Here is a 24,745-nt window from a genome sequence, read left to right on the forward strand (position 1 = left end):
TCTCCAAGTCCCAGATGTTGCATTATCAAGTAATTTATTTATTACTGATTTATTGTGTTCTTAGAGTGTTTTTAATAAAAATTTATTTATATAGGAGAGGTTTCAAACAAAGTCATTTATCTCTTTTGGTATATAGAGTCATAGCCAACCACACCAGTAAATGTCAGCTCCTCGACCAACAACTTACACATGCTCGATACAAATGTTATAAATAAGTACATAAAGTTTTAGAGTGTTTAATAAAATCTTAATAGTTTGCTGACATGGTTATTTCCAATTTCTTGGTGTAGTTCATTTCCAGAATATCTGGACACATGTGGAAATGATGTCTTTTAAACACTGCCAACTTTTTATATCCACTGCACATAACTTCCCTGCGCTATTAAGGAAAAAAAAAATCCCATAAATCAAGATGACATGAAGGGGGTACAAATCAGCTTTATGCAACAGGAAAACAATTTGTCCTTCCCACCATAATATCCTAAACAAACAGCTAAAGAAACAGTTCTAGAGAAGAAAATATTGTTTAAAATTTTCATCTTTGAAATAATGTTGCTTAAAACAATTTCCATATAAATGATATTTGGCATGTATGAAGATTGTGCAAAGATTCAGTTCTTTATATTGTGGTTGAGATTTATAGACCTTAAAACCTTGAAGCTAATGGGCATTCATACTGAACTCAGAATAATACAGCAGGCTGCAGGTCACAGTAAAAAGTAGGTAAACCTCTACACATCTGGTCTTCACTTTACAATGGAGCACATGGTTTGGGCCCAAATGAGCAGCCTCACTAGTCAAATAGGGTTAAAACCACCTGAGCAGATCAAATCAGGGAAATGATCCCCTCTTTGTACAAGCAATTCAGCATAGAATTGGAGGCACTAAGGTTCAGCAACCCAAGAGTACTGATCAAGCAGAGAAAATGGGATCACACCTCTACAGCAATCTGCTTCCAATGTGGATCTTGTAGCCTAACCTGAGAGAAAAATAGGGTGGATGCTGTGTCTCAGGGGATAGGGAAAAGAAGAGCCACAAGGACAAGTTTATCTCAGTTGGTTTTGTAGACTTAACCTTTTACTCAGGATTTGAAATATATGCAGAATCCACAAGCAAATTCCAATGAGTAGATGAAAGTCATTTGAAAACTGTAATAATTATCTCCAAAATACATGCCAAAATAGGGTTTTTTGGGGGGAGGGGTTTAGGGCTTTATGCCTCTCATGTGTAATAATACTTCATTGAAGACAATGTTATTTTGATTAGGTGGGGAAAATAAATGAAAAAGAGGCATAGGCAAATCAGGTATATATACTTAGTAGCTGTATCAGTTTGTTAGTGCTATAATAAATACCACACACCATGTGACTTAAACAATAGAAATTGACTTTCTCACAGTTCTGGAGGCTAGAAGTCCAATATCAAAGTGTCAATAGGTTTGGTTTCTTTTGAGGCTCTCTCCTTGACTTGCAGATGGCCGCCTTTTCTCTGTCTTCACAAGCTCTGTCCTCTATCTGTATGTTGTCTGTGTCCAAATTTCCTCTTCTTATAAACACAAAAGTCATATTGGATTAGAGGCCACCCATATGAACTCATTTTACCTTAATTATTTCTTTAAAGACCCTATCTTTAAATACAGTCACATTCTCAGATACTGGGGGTTAGGACATCAACGTATGCATGGGGGGAGCAATTCAGCCCAAAACAGTAGCTATAGATAAAAATTGAAGTAGAGACTTGAAGTAGCCTCATATAGATAATATAAGTCAAATATATTTTTGCTTACTGCTTCACAAAAATCAAAACAAATGTGCAGGATGAGAGCTTGAGTTATCCTGCAATATCCAACACCCTCACATTTTGTTTGTATGCTAGTACATTCTTTCCAGTCTTTATGTTTATGGCTATTACATTCATTTTTGTACTCTACAAGATTGTATGCTTCTTGGTACTGAACCTACATAAATGGTCTTAGGTGACTAGATTCCCGATTTTTCAATCTGTGGAATTCAACCCATGAGTAGGCCATTAAATAATTCAATGGGTGGTAACCATTATTTCAACAAAAGAGACTAAAAATATTACAGTGTGTGAAAAAAATGAGTGTTGAGGTGATGTCAGGGAATATAGTAGAGTAGGACTGTCCATAAAAGCAATAAAGACAATGGCAAAATAGAGTCAACTTTTTCAGAACTCAGGAAATTAAACAAAGGCTTTCAGCAAACTGAGGAGCTGGCTGGATCTTTGTAAAAACAGGTCATTTTGTAGCATTTTACTTTGCCCTATTCCTATCTCCCACAGTAGACTTGCAGAACAACTGCCACAATCATAGTGAATCCAGCAGACTGGCTACCAACAAGGATGGAGGTTTTTCATACCACATCCCCAGAGAATTATCATTATTTGACCTGTCTTGTGGTTTCCTGGAAGAATCCACTCACAAAGCTGAAAACAGCTTTTTCTCTAGGTACTTATTAAAAACAATTAGAGGCAACTGTTGAACATCACAGGTGCCTGATGCAGTAAATAACAGCTGGGGCCAGCAGTTGGCTAAAAGCTTAAAAGGAAAATCTGAGAAATGATGTCCATTGGAAACTTTGCCAAGTTCTGATACATTTCTTGGAATCTAGAATGCCAAATGCATACAGAGGACTATGCATGTGTCCAAGGCTGGGCACATGCTCAGCAAAGATCTGAGAAGGCCCTAAGCTCTCACCTCTAGCTGAAATTGGATCTCTGTACAAGCAGGAAGTTGCATATCCCAAGACACACAGGCCCCCTCCAAAAACCACTGAGTTGATACTTTCAAATAGTAAATTTGATCATATATGAGTTATATCTCAACTTTAAAGTATATTGGTCTATATCTGAACATGAGAGTAGGCAGCATTGAAGTAATGTTGATTGGAAGAAGCCAGATACTCTATTCACATGAAATTCAAAAATAGGCAAAACTACTGTTTATTGATAAAGTTCCAGATAGTGGTTACCTCTTTGGGGACTGTTATGTGTAAGGGGACATGAGGGAGACTTCTTGGGGCCTAGAAAAGATCTATGTCATGATTGAGGCCGTGGTAACATGAAGGGTATTACACCTCCATGTATAAATTCAGCAAGTTGCACACTTAGGATATGTGTGCTTCACTGTAGGAGTTCTACCTCCATAAAAATGAAAAAATATATAAGGAGAGTAGCTGTTGTTATATCAACATTGTTTTAGTTGAATATACGTGTATGTGTATACTGGATCATGATGTAAAATACATTTATTTCTGTGGGCATAATCAAAGTGTTTGAAAATCCTGAACTAGAATACTAGAGTTCTGTGGAAAACCTGACCTGCTTTGAGATAGGAACAATTTGAGCTTATCAGGCACATTTCTGAGAAGACAGTGACAATAGAGTACAAGTTGTGGCAAGTGTCCTAACTAATAAATCGACCATATAGTGATTTAAAGTATTCCAGCCTCATTACAACACTCTGGCCCTAGCTTTTGTTGTATTTTCTTCATGAACTTTCCTTCACACCAAAGCCAAAAATGACCTCTTGCTCTTCTAAAGCTTATATTTTTTATTGGCATCTCCATTCTAGTATATATAAACCCCTGATATTGACTAGCAGAGTGTTTATGTACTCTTTTACTTTCTTAACTGTAAAATCCTAGATTCTAGTAATTATATGATTCTTTTCTTTTTTCTCCATAAAACTCAGCATAAGTAGTTTGCCCTTGATATTACATAGAAGAATAAACACATTAAGAAATTAAGAAATTAATTAATATAACCTTTGAAATATATGCCTTACTAAAATTAACAACACAGAAAGCAACAGAAGTTGGCGAGGATGTGGAAAAAGGGGAACCCTCTTACACTGCTGGTGAGAATGCAAACTGGTGCAGCTACTCTGGAAAACAGTATGGAAGTTCCCAGAATGCTAAAAATAGAACTACCCTACAACCCAGCAATTGCACTACTAGGTATTTACCCAAAGGATACAAAAATACTGATTGAAGAGACACATGCACCCCAATGTTTATAGCAGCATTATCAACAATAACCAAATTATGGAAAGAGTCCTTATGTCCACCAACTGATGAATGGATAAAGAAGAGATAGTATAGATACATATACAATGCAGTATTACTCAGCCATAAAAACGAAAGAAATGTTGCATTTGCAACAATGTGGATGGAGCTAGCATGTATTATGCTAAGCAAAATAAATCAGAGAAAGACAAATACCATATGATTTCACTCATATGTGGAATTTAAGGAAAGAAAACATGAATATAGAAGAAAGAAAGAAAAAAAACAGAAGAGAGGGAGGCAAACCATAAAAGAGACTCTTAACTGTAGAGAACAAACTGAGGGTTGCTACAGAGGAGGTGGGCAGGAGTTGGGGTAAATGGGTGATGGGTATTAAGGAGGGCACTTGTGATGAGAACTGGGTGTTATATGTAAATGATGAATCACTAAATTCTACTCCTAAAACTCTTATTACACTGTATGTTAACTAGAATTTAAATAAAAACTTGAAACATTAAAAAAATGAAATAATGCCTTAGAAATTCAAAACAGATATATAATGAGCAAAAATCTAATATTTATGTACAAATAAAAGCTCATCAAATAATATAGAAGTAAAAGAAAGTGTGTGCATAAATGCATGTATGTATATATGTTTGTATTATATAGTCTATTGAGTATGTATCTGGATATTTAAAACTATCATTCTTTAGTAGGTCAATCAGTAGGATTACTGATTCAGAGCTCAAAAGTCCCCTTTTCCATTCTATACCTCACATACAGGCTGCTAAACCAAGTTCATAGTTCACTAGTGTCAGGGAAAGCTGGGGAAAATCAATAAGAAATGAAAGATTTCACTCCAGAATTATAGCAAAGGATTTTTGATTCCTCAGTGATCAAAGCAATCATTTATCATCACTTGGCTTAGAGATACTCAGGAAATTTTGGAGATAGAGCTGAGCCATATTCCTGAATCAACTTATTTACTTATGTATCTTGAAGAAAATAAAAACAAAATTTGTCTCTCTAATTGAACCTTATTCTTCATGTGATATTTTTGATGAAGACAAAAATCACAGAAGCCAGATAGGAATCAAATATGTATTTCTTCAGGCTTGTGCCTTTCATAGGCAGCTCATGGGTTGGTAGTTTAAACTGTATGTGATCTCTCCTTTTGGTTACTGTTGCTGTTCTTTGCTGATTGACTGTCGTTGATTGACCAGTGGGTGGTGAACAGCAGGAGAGAAAGACCACACAGCCTTAACAGCAATGAGGAAGCACTTAAGAGATTTTTCAAGGCCTCAAGTTGTCTGGTGTTTATTTTCCATTCAAAGGCACACATGTAATGAATGGCTCAATCTTAGCTCTAAGAAGAGCAATTGCTTTTGAAAAGCAGAGTTCTTACAAAAATATATGCCTAATTAAAATCCGGGTATTACTAAATTCTCATTTTATTATAATCCTCTCCATGCCTCAATTTAAGGATCTGATATAAGGCGTGTGAATCTTAAATTAAACATCTTAATTTAAACATCTTAAGATAAGGTGTGTGAACCTACTGCTTAGCTGAATTCTTTACCACCAATTTTGAGTAAATAATAATAGGACAGCTTCCCCCAACTTCAGTATCTCACTTTCATAATCATAAAATTTGTAATTTAGAAAAGATAGGATTTGACATTCATAGACAATTCTCTTTAGTGTGCATAACACCCTATTGTTAGCTTATTAAAAAAAAAAGGATAGCAAAATAAAAGTAGTTTTCATTAACTTTAACACTTGCGTATTGAGTCAGGCTTAGATATTTACTTCAAATTCCCTTTTGTTGGTGTTAGGAAAGCTTTAACCGCCTAGATTTCAGATTAGTAACCTAAGAATAGAAATGGCAATTAATCACTAATTGTCATGTCTGGGAGATTTTATTTTACCCTTCTTACAAACTAATATATTTGTTACTGTTGCATGGATTCTGGTAGAAGACACAAGACTCCTGGTTCAGAGACAAAGGATTTTATTACAGCACAGCAAGCCAGGTGAGCATCAGCATGATGTGTTGGTTCCCTTTGTTCTGACTCCTATGGGAGTGAAGCAAAGAGCTGGATGGATGCTGTGCACACAGTGAGTTTATGTGCAGTTAGAGAAAAGAAGGAAGCATCATGCCCAGGAGTGGTTAAGGGGAATCCTGAATTTTCAAAATAGATGGATATAACCCCAACTCTTTTCCTACTGATGATTGCCCGGAAGTCAACCAAAAAAAAAAAAAAAATGAGGACAGTGCCCTTCAGGGACCAAACTACCTTGCTAAGGTGTATAGACCAGGAGGAGGTAGGGAGAGTCAAATATTTTTTAACCGATTTTAAGGAAGACTATCCAGATGCTCAGCAATACTAGATTTTTGAAGATTGTAGGGAATGTGGGATGCCCATCAAATACCTTAATAATTGGCCCATTTGGGACCAGCCTTTGTGACAAAAGGCATTTTTGAACTCTAAATAGACTGAAAAGCTGAAAACATGACACTGTTTAATTTCAAGACGCACAGTGCTGTGGCCAGAGTTGGCTGATTAGATGGGAAACTGAAAATTTTCAACAATGGTAAGGTAGCAGTAGCCCCAAGAGGGGGTCAAGTTGATGTATTGAATTTGTCAGGAGTAAACAGGGTCAATGTCCCAAGCAGTGTGTCTTCCTTCTCTACAATACAAAAAGTTCAAGCTTGGCAGGAGTCACAGGTCTAACAAATGGGGGTAGCTTCTGCATCTGAAACATAAAATCATTTACTGTGTACCTGGTCTATGATGGTGTGTCTGTGTTACCACAACTGGTGTGCCAATGAATCCAGGTATCGATGGCAGAGACCTGGGTGATGTAGAATTTATCTTCTTTTTTTTTTTAAAGATTTTATTTATTTATTTGAGAGAGAGAGAATGAGAGACAGCATCTCAGGGAGGAGGGTCAGAGGGAGAAGCAGACTCCCTGCCGAGCAGGGAGCCCGATGCGGGACTTGATCCCAGGACTCCAGGATCATGACCTGAGCTGAAGGCAGTCGCTTAACCAACTGAGCCACCCAGGCGCCCCTAGAATTTATCTTCTTTATTCGATTTGGTCCCATCAGAGAATGGGCCAGTAAAATGGCACTAAAGAGGAATATCTTTAAAGATTTATTTATTTATTTATTTGACAGAGAGAGAGAGAGAGCACAAGTAGGCAGAGTGGTAGGAAGAGGGAGAGGGAGAAGCAGGCTCTCCGCTGAGCAGGAAGCCAGATGCGGGGCTTGATCCCAGGACCTGAGATCATGACCTGGGCTGAAGGCAGCTGCTTAACTGACTGAGCCACCCAGGCACCCCAAGAGGAATATCTTTAATCTTCCAGCGTGAGACCCTCTAAGTGGCAGCCAAATGACTAGGTCACTAACAACAGCCTAGGAGTCAATAAAATGTAGCAAGGTTCATCAAGAAGAGGACTGACCAGGACTAGGAGGACTGACTTTAGTTTGCCCACCAAAAGGATTGAGGGCATCTGCTTTTGGTTTTGCATAGCTAACCTGGAGGTTGAACAGTGGCAATGGCCCAATGGACAGCACTGGATGTCAACTTAGCTAAACTATCAACTATCATTGCCCCAGGCCCTGATATTTAAGGGAACCTCTGTGAATCTAGGGACCCGTTGTTCCTGCTGCTTTATTTCAGGCAGTGGGGTGAGCGATAATTTTCCCCTAAAGGAGAAAGTTACCTTTTCTTGTAAAGCTGAGATGACATCAAGGCCAGGCTAGCTGCACTAATAAATATGCCATTTCCACATGACTGGTGAAGCATATCGGGTCCTAGCTACCTTGTTAGTCATCAAGTTCAAGTTTACTCACCCAGAAATAAGAATGTCAAACTGGAAAGTCACAGGATCTTCATGAGTAAGGTATTCATTCAGTTCCATCAAGAGCATAGTAGTAGTAGGCCAATGGTTATTATTTCAAAAGGGGTGACAAGCCACTTGGTGGCTTGTCAGGCAGATGGCACCATCCCACTGGAAAATGACCTCTTTGAATATTCCCATAACCTTTGCATTTTTAAAATTATGATTTCCCTTTCCCCTTCTGGGATTTTTTATTGTTTATGCTGGAGCACCCTGGAAAAGACAGTACATACAGCAGACCCCGGGCGAAAAAATTCCCTCTGGCACTCATGAGATGGGGACATGCAGGCATCTAACACACCATTCCATTATACATTCAGATGTGGGAGCCACAGGAGAGTACAGTGAATGAGCCCAGTGGACCCCACACATAATGTCACATTAACTTTCCTTTCAGTTAATGGAAGCCCCATCAAAACCCTAACAGTTGAATTTGAGCACCATTTTCCCCTAAGGGAACATAGACCAACAGGTTAACAGGTGTATGCGTTAGGGGCCACAGCATCAGCTGCAGGGAGATCACACCATCTCCCAGCAGGGAATGCATGATGGGTGGGGTGGCAGAGAAGGCTGTCTTACAGAAGACAGTGTAGGGATGGGGGGAACAGGGAGGCTTTTTTTCTACTCTGGGTCCCTTATTTCAGAGTGGAATGCAAACATAGCACTGCTTTCTTCCCTGTACACTTCCCAGTATCCAAGCCCCTAGGGCCCTTTCTGCCCCTATCCATGTCACTGTGGCTCCAACCTCACAGCCCTCAGCTCCTCTGGTCATCCCATACCCAGTGTTCTGTCCTTGTTTCCAGCCACGTTGGGCTATAGCAGGTTCACACACATGGCTGGCTCTGCTTTGTAAGAAATGGTTGTGCATTTACTTTGTTTCAAGCAGTTCATGTGCAGATCAGTGAAACAAACATCCTATCTTTTTGGTCCAGCCAAAGATCTTCGTCAAGTAACAAGGTCATCTTTGCTGACATCCTTGCTGTATAGGTTACTCAACTCCACACCCACAGGCCACCTTGCCTTTCAGGTGGCACTGTGAGGCTTACTATCCCATTGTCATGGTAACATCCTTTCCTCCTCTTGCCTTGGAGGATAGAGAGTAATAACCAAGGCACCTTTTAGGCAGATGGTTTCAACATTACTTCTGACTCCCCACCTCATTAATAGATAGGGCAAGGAGAAACCCTTACTCTGTCCAGCAACCCCCATTCTAGCCCATGGCTTGGGCAAGGGTACTTGCTATTAGATTCTAGGGAGTCCTTCATATCCCTGAACCTGACCTTTGGGGTTTTGTCCTCCTTCTACCAGAAAGCCATATGTCTTTCAATATCCTATCCTTGTCACCAAAACTATTGAGTCTGAGATTTTTTCTTTACAAGCTAATAAGTTTACCTGTTACTGTTTCAAGGATAGGAGGATACTGGCAGAAGATACAGGACTCCTGGGTCAGAGACGAAAGAATGTATTACTCACAGCCCAACAAGTGGCATGAGCATCAATATGTTTGCTTTGGTTCCCTTTGACCCCAAGTTCCATGGGAGTGGTATATAGGGCCCAGATGAATGCTGCATGTACAAGTTGGGTTTGCATTGCTGTTGAGGAACACTTGAGGAACCTCATGTTTGAGGGCCAGCAGTAAGCAAGCCTGCTCTTTGTTCTAAAGGGAGACTTTACTCCTTCTCTTCCTCAGGGTTATTCACTGCAAACTCAACACTGTAAAATGGCTTGGGTAAGCAATGGTCAGTATCATGCATTCTAGATACACTCAGGAAGAAGAAACAGGGATATTCAGGGCCCATGGTGATTGCCTCTCCCAATATTGACATTATACCCTGATTATACACTAGTTACTCTGCTAAGTACTTTCCTACCTTATTTCATTTCATCTGCATGACAACTTTGAGTCAGGTACCATTAATATCACCTTCATTTAATGGATGAGAAAACTGACATTCATAGAGTCTAACAGGCCAAATTTGTATAACTGTAAGGGGAGAAACTATTGAAACCCAAGTCTGACACCAAGGCCCATTCTCTTATCCACTGTGACAGATGTCTCTCAAGCAGTAGACGTGAGCTATTGTAGTGTTCTTCAGAGTGTTTTAATAGATGTAGCCTTTTCAGGGTTGGACACTTCCATAAAGGCACTTAATAACTAACAAGTTTAAATACACACATTAGGGGAGCAGAACACAATTCTGATGAAATTACCTTGATAGTAGTTGTCTTCTCTGTGTGGATGCAGCTAAAATGTTCATATAACATCTTGAAAAGTAAACATTTACCTTGGTTTCCACCGGATTGTCCTAGTTTATATCTGTTGTTCCAATGTATGCATTAATAGTGCTAAACCACCTGAGGGTTCTAGAGGGGAGGGGGCGGGGGGATGGGTTGGCCTGGCGATGGTTATTAAAGAGGGCACGTATTGAATGGAGCACTGGGTGTTATACGCAAACAATGAATCAAGGAACACCACATCAAAAACTAATGATGTAATGTATGGTGATTAACATAACATAATAAAATTTAAAAAAGAAAAAAAAATAGTGCTCCCACAGGATATCAAAATAATTAATCCTCATGATTCTTACTCTGAGGTTAGTTTTCTTCAGAAGTTAGTGAAAACATAAGGGGAAAACACTAATTGGAAATGTTATATATCAAAAGGAGTATTTTCAAACTTTATATGTAAGAGTAATCTTTTCAAAACAATTAGTTTGAAAATTTATCTACTAAACCCAGTAGCAGCTTGATTGACATTTTCAAATGTGCATCATTGCTCTTCTGATTATTCCTACTTCGTTTTCCCGTTTTCTGATGACTCAGAAACTCCCCATCTATATCCAACAGATAAACTCTGGTCAATGTATACAGAAGACAAATATGTTAGGAAGGAATAGAGGCCAGTTTCTAATTTAGAAATATTATTTCTACATTCTAAAATAACATTTAACAAGTATTTTAACTAACTACTGGCTTTGTGCATGCCATTTAAAGCTCTAAATAGGAAAAATAAACTTTAAATCAATTTCCACCTACGCATGCATTACCTAGCAACATGCCTAAGTATATCTGAAACATTCAGAGTAATAAGAGCATGAGTTGAACTTATAGTTCAAATATACACATATATATGAACATATAGGTGAAATGAAAATATAAGGTGAATGCAAAAGAATTAAATTTTTGATAATTTCATTATTGGTAAAATTGCATCAGTTTGTAAAAGTGGCAAGAATGATAATACAGACAGCAATACAAACGGCAGGCACTACTTCCAGGAGTTTTCACCTTATCAGGAAGAGAAGATGCTCTCAAGGAAAGTTATACAGGTTTCTCCTATGTGAAAATAGAGCATTCCTATGAAATCTTTCATAAGCCCAAAGGGCATAAAGCAAAGAAGCAATTACCATTAATTTGCATGGAAAAATTTCAAATGTTCCCAGATGCAAAAAAATAGCCTGTTGGGCTTTTCTGATATCTTAGGACGTAATTTGCTAATGGACACTCAAACCAATGTAAAACACTGATGCTCACAGACAGTTCCAAGCTATTGTCGCTCGATGTGGAAATGCTAAGTGTAGTTCCCGGGAAAGGAGTTTGATGAGGTCACCTTTTTTTTTTTTTTTTTTTTTTTTGAGAGAGCGAGCGAGAACGCATGAGCACAAGCAGGTAGAGGGGCAGAGGGAGAAGCTGACTCCCACTGAGCAGGGAGCCCGATGTGGGACTTGATCCCAGGACTCCAGGATCTTGACCTGAGCCAAAGGCAGACGCTTAACGACTGAGCCACCCAGGTGTCCCAATGGGGTCACTTTTGCTGCTCAGGCTGCATGCTGCCTCTAAAACAGAGCTCCCTGCAAAACAAAGGCCAAATGTTATTTTCACTTTTCACCTTTTTTTCATAAAGTAGGTACTAACATACATCTTTCATAAAAATGAAGTGGCATAAAGTGAACTTTAGAAAAATGGGGTGTATTGATGTAATCAAGTGGTTGTTTCCCACCAATGCAACCTAAAGATTGCAACTCTGCCTTTAATATAGCATTCTCTCTTGTATAGAGAAAACAGTACGGAAAGGGCCCCGAGTGAGAAAGGAGCTGGAAAGTGAAAGTTGTGTTCAGTCTGGAGAGAGAGAGGTAAACGTATGCCCAGCCTGTGGGAAGAGAGATGTGGTTTGAGAGGTGTTAAAACCCATTTACTTTTAGTGGGTTAGACTGCGTGCTGCACAGCAATATCTTGGGGGAATAGAGGACAGCTCAGTTTTGATGAGAGAAGGAGGAAAGACCAGAACATGGAAGTTATTTGGATAAGATTTCAAATCTATGAGTTAGATGCCTCAGGAGGGAGCCCTTGATATTAAAGAGGTTCCAGCATGAGGATCTGGAGTTCCTGGGAAGACTGGAAAGGAAGAATGGAGAAGGAATAAAAACAGAGGTGTGGGGACTTAGACAGATGAGGAGTACAGTGTGTGTAGTTTTTATGCTCAGAATATCATGATTTGATCCTGGAAAGAACATCTGCCCTCCAGTCATTTTTGCATCAACATAATATGCCTTATATTTGCCATATTTTAGGGATAATCATTCAGAATGCCAACCTCTATAAATCTCATTAGGCTCACTCTGAGGGGTTACTCTTCTGAGGGATGAAAAGTGTGCAACTTCAAGATGTACCTAAATATGATAATTAAAGTAACAAATATGCAAGTAGGTAAACTCACAGTTAGAAGTAAGCCAGAAATTCTAAAGTATTTTGACTCATTCCATTTAGCTCTTGGGCAAGTCACCTGACCTCTTTACCTGAATTTTTCCCATAGTTAAAACAGGGCAGATCACTTCTCTCCTACCATGTTTCATGGGAATATATACTGGATCCTTTTTAAAGAACTATGGAGGAGTTCAGTATTATACTGAACATATGGAATCTTCCTACATGAACTTCAAAATATTCCATTATTTTTGTTTAAAAAAATGTAAAATTCCACTTCAATTACCCTTCCTTTGTACCATTTTCCTCACAATGTTATCATTGTACATATTCTGAAATTAACAGACATACTTCCTGCTGAAGCACCGATAGCAGATAAAACAGGGTTATGGGCTCTAAAAAGAACAAAGGCCTATACACAAAAGACTTTTTTTTCTCCCAGAGGTAAGAAAATTCAGCTTGAAGGATTGGCAAACACCCCGTACATTATTCAACATGCCTGTATATTATCTGGGTCCACGCTGGCAAGCCAGCTAAATGGTAAGAAGTACTCTCCAGAGATTAATTCTGTTTCCTTTCATATTGCACACTGAAGTCTTTCTTGTTATAATTTACTTCCAGAACTTCAGTTTCCAGGTCACATGCAATATTAAAAGCAGTGGATTCACACTTTTAAGTTGCTCTTCTTCCCCATTCTCATGCTTCTTTTCAGAAAACACACCGAAACAATGACTAGCTAATTCAAACAACCATATAATTAACAGATGGAGATTCTGTAGTGCCATCATGGAAGACTTTTGCCCTCCTCATTGTTAAGCTAATTCTGTTAGGATCATCAAAAGAAGGTACACTTCTCAAAGAAAATGACTGATAATCTCCTAGGACAATGAGAATGGAGAACAATGGAAATAGGGTCTCTTCTCATTTTTAGTCATACAAGCTTTAATTTTGAAATCCAGCACTATTGAGGCTGAGAACATAATACCTTTTAAGAGAAAAAGAAAAATGATATACTTGTGGCATAATTTTGTTCCAATTTATAATCATTTCTTCGAAAAGATTTTGTAATTATGTAATTTTGTATTTATGTAATTCTCTTAAGACTTGAAATGTTTTTGAGGTGCCCCTCCCTGTCCCTGCCAAAGACCAAAGTAGTTTTAAATGAGGCTACTCTTCCCACAGAGAAAAAATTTCTACAATCATCTGATTGATGCACTGTGATATATTACTTGGATGATGCACTTCTCTGTCCTCAACCTTTAATTCATTTGATAAACAAATGAATATCCCCAGATATACCATATACTCCTCTGCCTTCTGGGCCAAGTCTTCAGGAGTTAATTCAAATGTTGCTCCTCATAGACCCCTCAACTTCGTCCATCTGAATGTATGCACCCAGTTTCTCCTGTTAGTGCTAGGTGGAGTCAGAGGGTATTTCTTGTCTAGAGCCACGTATTTTTTTTTTTAAGATTATATTTATTTATTTTGACAGAGATACAGCGAGAGAGGGAACAAAGTGGGGGCAGTGAGAGAGGGAGAAGCAGGCTCCCCGCAGAGCGGGAAGCCCGATGTGGGGCTCGATCCCAGGACCCTGGGATCATGACCTGAGCCGAAGGCAGATGCTTAACGACTGAGCCACCCAGGCGCCCCTAGAGCCACATATTTTGTGTTCCTATTTTAATAGAATAAGGGAGAAAAGCTAAAATAAGGTGGATGACAAAAGAGAGAAAAAGAAAATGATCCAGTGAGCAACTTTCATGTATGAATAGTGAAATCTTGGAAGCCATATTCCACTAATTCTTCTTTCTCTTGCCCATCAAAGCAAAAGCATACATATAAGAACCAAAAATAAATGCCTTCCAATCATAATGCTGTTCAGTCAGAAATAGAGAATAAAATGTAGTGGTTAGGAGATCCAACCTGGAGCCTGATATCTAATCCTGTTCTAAGCCTCTTCTGCCCTTGTTATATCTTTGGAAAATTTCTTAAGCTACAGATTCTTCAGTTTACTCATTTGTAAAATGGGGAGGTTTTACCTACATCATAAGTCTACTGCAAGAATTAAATCAACTGCACTTATAATATTTAGCTCAATATCTAGCATGAGGTATAGGACTCAGTTATATTAGCTGTTAGCTATGAGCATACCTATCTTCAGTTCTTTGTGGTCCAGCCCTAATATTGTCACCAGATCAACAGAAAGAATCAGGGAACTTAACATATCCCATTTCTTCATGAAAAAAAATTTTTTTAAAAAATGGGGTTAGAATTTTAAAATAGGATTCATACTTTCTGCCCTGAAACTTGGTTAACCTTGGTGTTAATCAAAATATATGTTTACTCCCTTTCATCCTATTGTAATTATCAAGCTTACCAACATTAGTCTCTTTGATACAGAGTGCTGTGAAAATTACTACATCCATCTCTTCCACACTTTAAATCACTGACCCAAAGTAAAATCAATCAATGAACCAATTGCCAGACATTGTCATAAGAACAATGGGTCTACTACGGAAATTGTGACTAAAATGTGATTTCAGGACTACATGGAAAATTAGTCCTAGGAGAAACTAAATTTTAAAATGGTGACACCGCAGTGCATTGCAGGGAGATAGGAGGAACGTGGAACAAAGATAAAGGTAGCTGATTAGAGAATATGTGACCTGAACATCAGAACTTTGGGACTTTAGAGGGACAGAAGGGGGAATAACAGGTGACTTATATTCTCATGGAGTTTGCAATTCTATAGTTACATGTGGATTTCTACTAGAGTCGGGCATAATATCAGTTACGTTCCCATGTGCTATCTGTTGCAAATACTCTAAGTTGGGTCACTCAACCCCACTGCAATTCCCTTTGAGCATGTCTTCTCGTAATTAAGACTGGAAACCTAAAAACTACATTTTCAGACTCCCTTACAGTTAAGAATTTGTAGGTGTATAGTTGGGAGCTTTTTCTGGCTTTGTTGTTCCTGGCTGTGTAGCATTCCATATTTTCCCCTTGACTTCCTGGAGCTTCTTTATCATATCTAATACTCTGTAGTACATATCTTTCTGGTTAAACTAGTGTAATAGGGTTCTCCAGAGAAGTAGATTCAAAAGGATGAATACAGAGAGATTTATTTTAAGAAATTGGCTCATGCAATTGTGCAGGCTTGACAAAACCAAAATGGACATGGTAGGCCAGCAGAATGGAGACATTTGTGGTTCCAGTCCCAAGGTATTCTGCTGGCAAAATTCCCTTTTTTAGGGAGGTCAGTGTTTTTCTATTAAGGCTTTCTATTGACCGGCTGGACCCATCCACATTATGGAGAAAATTCGCTTCATTCAAAGTCTGTCAATTTAAATGTTAATCTCACCTAAAAAAATGCCTTCACAGGAAGATCTAGAATGTTTGACCTAGTATCTAGGTAAATTGACACATAAAATTACCTACCACAACTCGTTAGAGTGGATTTTGTGGTCCATGATGAAAAACCCTAATATCACATCGTTTCACATAACCCCCACAATAAACTTGAACGTTAAGAATTGCAATCCTTATTTTATAGATAAAGAAACCAGTTTAGGAAAATGTTTGGCACTGCTCTGTGAAGTTAAAAAGCTGAGGATGATTTGAAATCAGAACTCAAAATCCCAAAGCCAGTGCTCCTTTGATTACAGTTCTGTTGCCAATAAATCCATTTACAAAGATAAAACTAACTACATGGAAAAATTAAGAACTAATATAGGAACAAGTACTAACCCAAACTGTAAAAAGAAGTTATATGTCTGTTATATATCTACAATTTGGGTCTAGAGTGGAATTTTAAGGAAAAAGTGGATTTTAAGATGGATAAGATGTGTGTATATGCTAAGGAAAGAGGGAAACATTCCAGATAAAAGAAACAGAATAAAACAAATGCAGGGGGTGGATATAGGCATGGATATCCCCAGAGGTTGGTTAGGTGTCTAGGCCGACTAGGAAAGTAGTGAGGGAAGAAATTTGATGTCTAGATTGGGACAGATTATGGCAACATTAAAATCGATAACATAGGTAACCATTACAGGTTCTTGGGCTGAGAAGCATCTTGATGAATGTGGTGGTCAGCTATTATTCCTATTCTAGTGGTTCCCAGTCTTCATTTCCAGTCCTGGCACATCAACTCTATATTTCCATCTGATCCCAAAACATGTTTTATAACCACCTCAAATCTCTCATTCCCAGTGTCAACCATTTTTCTCCCAGACAGGCTCTTTTTTAAAACAATGGCATTGCTATTTCTTCCAGTCCTCCAAACTACATCTTTTATGTTTCCTTCTTTTTGTCCCCTAGATCCCATGTTCAACAGGGCATCATTTCTTCATTTCAATTGTCACTTGAGAGCCTGATAAGATTTAGTGCATCTCCATGTGCCCAGATTATAAAAATAGCTTCCTAACGGATGTCTCTGTTTCTAGCATAAAGGAGGGTTGTAGAAAAATATGCTTATGTTCTCAACATAGTGACTAGCTCTTCAAATTCTAAACATTATTTACAGCTTAGGTAGTAAAAAGGTTACCTCTGCTCTAAAGATTTGGCATAATTCTTAGAGAGAGGTGAGTGTATTAGATATATTCCCCAACCCCTGCCCCCAGGCAGAATTAATTATTCCCATAGGACTCTAAACTTGCCTAAAGATGGGATATATCACATTGTTTTATAGTTAATTATTTATATGCCTGTCTACCCTCGAAGATGAAGATTTTTAATCCAGGACCATATCACTTTTTCACCATGAAGCTCTACCCTCTAACCTGTCATATCTTCACTTCTGTGTAGCAAATTTAGAGCTAATTATCCTTATAATTACTGTTACAAACAATTATTTCATATATCTTTTCCTCCATCTTTCTTGGCAAAGCCCCATCTCTGATTAAATTTACCTGTCTTGCCCTTCCATGCCTGCATCGAAACAACGGAACTTTGCTGGAGAGTAATATAAAATCAGGCTAACAGATCTCACTATAAATGCATGAACACAAATATAAAATGATCCCTCAACACAACATAACAATATTTTCATACTTCTTATTCTTGTTTTACCACTCTCCAAATTGACTAGCTCACACCCTGAACTCTCTCTTGGAACCACCTCTATTCCCCCATTCACATTCAGCTGATGATTTTACTTCATGCTTGATACTTTAAAAAGAAGCAATCCAACCAGTCGTCTCTCCTCTACCCTCCACAAATCTGCCAATAAACCTCCATTTGAACAGATACTTCTCCTTCCTTCCTGCAAGCGTGCATGAACTGTCCCTGCTGGAGTCCACTTATATTCTGGATTCCGGACCCTGTTTTCTTCTCAGGATCTTTGTTCCTGAAATTTTTCTGCCCCATGAGTTTTCTATTTTCTCCTCTCTCAGTCTGCCTTCCTTCCCCACCCCCTCCCCCTGCTGGATTATATCTATCATCTCTCATTTTTTTTAAAAAAAAAGTACTTTCGGGCGCCTGGGTGGCTCAGTTGGTTAAGCGACTGCCTTCAGCTCAGGTCATGATCCTGGAGTCCCAGGATCGAGTCCCGCATCGGGCTCCCTGCTCAGCAGGGAGTCTGCTTCTCCCTCTGACCCGCCTCCCTCTTATGCTCTCTGTCTCTCATTCTCTCTGCCTCAAATAAATAAATAAAATCTTTAAAAAAAAAAAAAAGTACTTTCACTGACCCTAGATCCTCCTCCAATTAGCACCTCATTTTTACCCTCTTCATAGTGAAAGTCTTACTTCCACTTTTTCACCTCAGTCTCTTCTCAACTCACTCCAATTAGGCTTCTCCTTATACCCTTCCATAGAGACTGCTCTTAATAAGGCAAACACTGACCTCCATATTGCCAAAACCAACAGATGCTTCTCTGTTCTTATTTTACTTGATCTTTCAAGAACGTTCCATACAATTGTTTGCTTCTCTTTCTTTTTTTTTTTTTTTTTAAGATTTTATTTATTTACTTGAGAGAGAGAGTGAGTACAAGAAGGGTGAGGGGTGGAAGGGAAAGGGGGAGAGGGAGAAGCAGACTCCACACTGAGGGAGGAGTCACACACCCAGAACCCTGAGATCATGACCTGAGCCAAAGTCAGATGCCTAACCAACTGAGCCACCCAGGGGCCCTGAACTGATTGCTTCTTGAAAGACTTTCACCTCCTAGCTTCAGTGAGGGATTATTTTCATACTACTGGTCACTCTATCTCAGTGTCCTGCTTGCTTCTCTTCAGATCACTAAATTTTGTAGTGATGTGGGACTCACTGCTGGGTAATTTTTTCTTCTCTTTCTACACACTTTAGATAGGTTACCTATTTAGTACCATGATTTTAAATATCATCTAGTTAACAAGTGGTTTCATATTTATATGTCTAAACCTAACCTACTCTCCAAACTCCTGTATCTAAGTGCATTTTTTTAATCTCTATTTGGATGTCTACTATGCAGCTAAAAGTTGACAGAACTCCTTATTCCTATCCCAGTCACCCTCACAAATTTGCTTTTCTTCCTAATTTTCCCCATCTTAGTGCTTATTTACTATCTAAATAAGTGTTCAAGAGAAAAATACTGAGAAATCATTCCTGATTCATCTTTATTTCTATATCCCTCATTTAATCCTGCTTCCTCTTTTGCCCCTTCCTACTCCATTTCTACACAATACGCAGTAGGATTTCATAAAACTACAAACCAGCTTACACTATTTCAATGTTCCACCCTTCACCTTCCCATCTAATAGAACAAAATGCAAAACTTTTTCCTGGCTTACCTCTACCATTTGTCCTATAACACTCTTTCCCTCAACCATCATGCTTCCCCTACACTTATCTTCCTTCTGCTCAAGCACAAAAGATGTGTTTCTACCCTGGAATTATTGCACTGCTGCACTCTCTGCTTTGTGGGACCAGTTCTTAATGGCTAGTCAGGTCTTGTTTCGAATATCACCTCCTCAGAGAGATTTTTTTCATGTTTATCAGTCTAAAGTACTAATAAATTACATCTTATGAGATAGCCCTTTTATGATTTTTGGCATAGTTAACATTTTGACTTTTCTGATTAAATGATTTACCCATTTATTCATTCTGTTATTTTTTATTATCTACCACATCAGAATGTAGCCATCATGGGAATTTATTCCATATCTGGCTTGTTCCCTGCTATATCTATAGTGCTCAGAAAAGTGATTGGTAGATTATAAGAATTCAATAATTAAAATGAATGAATAATGAGATCTATGGTAGTCATTAGTGACCCTGACAGAATTAAACTTTTTAGATCTTTGTAGTTGGTCGTGGCCATATAACTAGTTTTAGCCAAAAAGTTGTGAGCAGAAGTGATTTGTGTCACTTCTGGGTCTGAACATTTAATGTCACTGCAAGAACCTACAGAGTTCCCTTTCTTTCTGTCATGTGAATATTTGGGAAATCTATCAGCCTGTCCTGCAGTGATGACAATGACGACATAGGAAAAGAGCTTCCAGCCAATTCACAACCAACAGATACCATGAGCAAGAAATAACTGTTTGTTGTTTTAAGTCATTGAGATACTGAGCTTTCATGTTACATAGCACAATCCAGGCTATCCTGATAAAGAAAAGAGCTATCTTTGCATTTTTATCAAATAGCTTTGTGTAAGTATGCCATATATATATATTATATATATTTATATAATATATATATATATATAATATATATATATATTTTTTTTTTCCCCTCAGCCTATTTCTTCATCTACACATTTGGAAAAGTAACCCTCACTTTTCAGGATATTTGTCAGAATTAATGTAAACTGAAGATAATATTTATTGAACACTTAGTAAGGAATGTCTAAAAAGCTTTATTTACAGAAGAATAAAGTAAGATTTGGTGTTTACCTGGTTACTCTGATCAAGATAGACAACCACATTGACAATCTAGGTGATTTATTTTAGGAGACCTAATACAAACTTTAAATATGGGTCTTTTAAAGGAACTCAATCATTATGTATACAGTAGAAAAGTATCTACTAACTTCCTGGAAGTATTTGGCATTGTGGGATCAAGTTGGGACTGAAACTTGAAAACAAATAAAATTATTAAACAATAGTATAGGTCCGCATTTTTAAATGTCACTTTATATAGATAGACAGTAAATCTAGTGAAAGTTAAAGGAAAGAGATCACTAGATTCCATATTTAGAAGTTTGATATGGAGGTTTCTAATTTTACACGCAGTTATGTCACCATTAAATTAATGTGGAAATCAAGCTACATTTTAAATGAATTCTACTTGATCACTAAAAGAATTCTAAATAAATTTATATTAAAATCCAAATATTAAACAAGCATAAAAGAGATGTGATACATGCTTGTTGTCAGAATGATGTATAGCTTTATATATTTCAGACTCTATGTGCATGAAATGTAACTACAACTTTTTATATAAGTATTTCACTTACTATAAATTCTAAATGTTAAAATCTAAAGAGTCCTAATTACAAATTCCCTAGTATGATCAGATAAATGTCATGGAAAAGATGAAGTAAATTTAGCAAATTCTCTCAGGGAAAAGGAACTCTATGATGATATAACATTATGTAGTTAGCACCATAAATATATTGAAACTGAATTGGACAAAAATCACTCCTGCTGTTGAACTATAGGAAGACACTTAAGGAAGGAGTTGTTGGTTTGTTTATCTTAAGTACATAAACCCAACTGCACTCTAGGTATTAACATCAAGTTTTGAAAGCACGGTTGTTAAATTTCAAACAGAAGTGGGATACTTGATTGCTAGAATTTTACTACTTTTTTTTTTAAATGATAGAACCCTGTCATATGTATGAATTTCTGAGAACTAAGGACAGCTGAATATTTGAGTGAGTTTAACTAAAACAGTTTTCTATTCTTTAAGAACAAAATGCACTGGAATAGGCAAAACAGTATTAGGGTTGAGACGTGAAGTTTATAGAAGGAGATAAACTAAATGAGGAAGAAAGCATAGAAAGGAGGAAAGGAAAATGGAAGAAAGAAGAAAAATGGCTGGAATAAATATGGCCCTTGATAAATAGTTCGTTAATAATCATTCTTACATATTTTAATTTGATGACTCAGGAATATTCAAATTCACTGTACCAATTCCTTAAACTTGAAAAAAAATGTGCCTGTCATTTGAGAGAGACAGTTTGGAGGATTAATTATCAGCATATCAGAGAATAGGTCTGCCTCCCTCATCTTTTCTTCCCATGATATTTTGTAATGATTCACCCTCCAGTGTAAGGATGCTGTGAAAATATTGTTTATGCATATGGAAAACTGGTCTGTTAAAAATAGGAAGTTATTTCCAAATTCAAAATGTATATAAAGCATGAATTCTCCTTTGAAATTTCTTAAAATAATGGCAGGGAAAGGATTTAACTAAAAATGTTAAGTACACATCGAAGGCTAAAACAGTTAATATAATTATTGTAATATTGTGATTACTAATATAATATAGAAGATTTATCTGTCAAAACAAGGGACCCTGAGTACAGAGGCAAAGGTAGTAGATATTCCCAAGCATGTAGAGATAACGGGGCTCTGGGAAGAGACCTCTTTCAATACAGGCTCTGGCCAACCCTGCATAGTAAATAAGTGAGAATAAAGCTTGAACAAGCCACCCTGAAGTTAGCCTTTCCATAGTCCTTGGTATTCCTTTAGAAGTATCACTGCTTCCTGAGTCCCTATTACAGCTCAGCTCATGAGCCAAGGAAGCTTCACTGACCATCCCTACATTCTTTATCAACCTAAACAAGCTAAGAACCAGGAGAGAGGTTTCTTCCTTAAATCTTTTGGGTAAATAGAGAAAGAAACAAGAAAATATCTTTTTACAAAAAAATCAAACTTTGTTCTTGGTTTGGCCCTACATAGGATTAAGGTATAATTGACTCTTAGGGAGAAAGCTAATAAATCTTAATTGTGGTTTTAAATTAAAATCCAAAACCAAGTCTTTTAAAAAAAGAAATGCTTGAAAAGCACTGCCTTAGGCTGCTAAAGATCTCACATTGCATTTCTCTGGAGAGCCAAAGGCTTATTTCTGATAATAGAGAAAGAGCAATGTGCTAGTTTCAAGACTGATTTCTTACAATGACATGATAGTTACGTGAGTTGTATGAAGTTTCTCAAAGTTCCAGGTGAGACTTCAACCCCAAACTCTGGTCCTCAGTAGCATCTCTGAATAAACTACCTACCTCCCTGCAACCAGGCAGCATTCCATCAAGTATGAGGGTTCTGACAGAAGAAAGTATAAGGTCTGGGCCAAATCTTTTACTTCCCATGGGAAATTTCCTTAGTGAAAGCAGTAGCTGGTTGATGATTAAGTCCATGCCTAAATATCCCTTGTGCCTAGAAGCATCCTAGAAAATTCCATTACAGCAAGACCAAATATTGATGTGGCCACCACAGAGAGCTGCCTATTAAAGCCCTCTAATGTCGCACACTTAACACGTTTTCTCCTCTGAGGGAGAAAAGCATTTTATAAATGCTCCACCTTGTAGAAAAGATTGGTGGTCACATAGATTTTACAGTTTCTATTGATTTCTTGAGTGGAAATAACAGATGCTGTTAATGAAACTTCTTGTGGGTATACATGCAACGTAACCTATCGCTTCTCCCTCAGAGGTGAAATTAAGTTCTGCTGGTCTGAAGTTGAGCTCATGTGCCTGCCAATAGCAACAGGGTGCATACAGCAGTTTAGTTTACCTCTGGGGAAAATTTTATCTATTAGAGAAAATATTCACTTCCAACCTTGGTTACCTCCTTCAAAACAAAGGATAAAGAGATTTAAGACTTTTTTAAATCTGTGCAAGACAACATGTAGAGAACATAATAACAGAGAGAGAAGGAAAATAAGCATGTAAATTATTGATCTGTCTCCTTCTCGGAGAGATATTATCACCAAATAAAAATCTTATTAACATCATTTGTTTTAAAAATCTGGTATCATCACCTATGGTTTGTAAGAAGATAAACCTAGGTAACTTTTAGTAATATAAATTACTACCACTTTGATTCAAAGTGCCTTAAAGTACTCAAAGTACCATAGTTAATTATTTTTTAGAACAAAGAGACTAAAAGCTTTTGTCTTATTTAAAATCTGAAAAAAAAATTGGTAAAAATGAAACATTGCCTTCCTTGATAGAGACTTGTTCCTCTGAAGTACTCTTTAAAGATATTCTCTTAGGGTGCCTGGGTAGGTCAGTCAGTTAGGTGTCTGCCTTTGGCTCAGGTCATGATCCCAGGGTCCTGGGATCGAGTCCCAAATTGGACTCCTTCCTCAGCAGGGAGCCTGCTTCTCCCTCTCCCTCTGCCCCTCCTCCCCACTCATGCTCTCTCTCTCTCTCTTTCTCTCTGACAAATAAATAAAATTAAAAAAAAGAAAAACTAAAGATACTCTCTAGTCAATATTTCATGGACTAAACATATCATGAACAACAATTTTCTCTATTCCCATTTTTTAAATCAATTTAAGGAAATGGTTAGAGCAACTTGGGTTTTATTTAATGCAGAGGAGAGAAGATTGAGACTAATATAATTTAAAAATATGTTCATGTATATGGAGCATAGTTCTGCAAGGTACCAATGCTTGCTATTTAACATTCCATGTATCAGAGAATAAGGTAGTATCTAAAATTACAGTATAAAAAACATGACAACAAGAATTTCAACACGATGACAGAATAGGAGAGCCCCATTTCACTTTTGTGGGGGCTTTGGGATCCAGGTAGGAGATTGTAAAACGCTGGCTGAAGCCCAATATCAACAGTGCTGCTTTAGGAAGGCAGGACTGCACGCTGCTGGCAGACTAAACAAAGATGTTCCCACCTGCCTACTTAAAGCAGCCCTGATCCCTTATGGACTTGGCTCTAGCCCTGCTTGGTCGTGGTCCTGCAACCAGTGCCATCCACCAAGGCACGCAGAGGAGCCATAACTGTCCATGGCCCCAGTAACAGGCTTTCTGGCTACAGACCCAACTGTGGACTCTGATCGAACCCTGTGACCTGCCTCCAGCCCCACTCTACCACCAGTCCAGAGTTAATCCTACCCCCACAGAGACCTGGTAGGAGACATGCCTATCTGTACCCTCCACCTGCACCCTGCCC

The sequence above is a fragment of the Mirounga leonina genome, unplaced genomic scaffold (assembly GCF_011800145.1).
Source record: "Mirounga leonina isolate KUSES-001 unplaced genomic scaffold, KU_Mleo_1.0 Mir_168, whole genome shotgun sequence".
Lineage (NCBI taxonomy): Eukaryota > Metazoa > Chordata > Mammalia > Carnivora > Phocidae > Mirounga > Mirounga leonina.